Raw genomic sequence first — 398 nt, forward strand, 5'->3', positions numbered from 1 at the left:
ATTACTTTCCAAATTTAGAAATAATTTTCCTTCATTTAAGTAGTGTGAGAGCGCAACGATGCTCTAAATGTGTTGGCATAGCAACGTGATACTTCCTGTTTCCTTTTCCGCCTGTCCTACGAAGGCGGTCTCGTTTAATTCTAGGTTGAGGACACTTAGTATATGCATCCTACAGAGGATGCGAACTCCAGAGGATTCGACCTCCGGAGGGCGCAGCCTTCTAAATGAGACACAGCTATTATTAGTCTGTTTATGCATGCAGTTCTAATACAGTATATGCACTTTAATTATTTACATACGTGTAGGTTAAGTACGTGCGTCTCACAGCGGCTCCGTTCACAGTAGTTCCACAGGAACTGTTATCATTTACATGTGTGGAGCGTCTCAAACTCCATCTC

At 42.5% G+C, this 398-nt stretch overlaps 1 pseudogene; it reads right to left on the reverse strand.

Annotated features, from left to right (window-relative positions):
* Positions 1-398, reverse strand: part of LOC107662968 (biliverdin reductase A-like) — a 6989-nt pseudogene that overhangs the window by 896 nt on the left and 5695 nt on the right.

Source organism: Sinocyclocheilus anshuiensis, unplaced genomic scaffold (assembly GCF_001515605.1).
Source record: "Sinocyclocheilus anshuiensis isolate Anshui unplaced genomic scaffold, SAMN03320099.WGS_v1.1 scaffold1659, whole genome shotgun sequence".
Classification (NCBI taxonomy): domain Eukaryota; kingdom Metazoa; phylum Chordata; class Actinopteri; order Cypriniformes; family Cyprinidae; genus Sinocyclocheilus; species Sinocyclocheilus anshuiensis.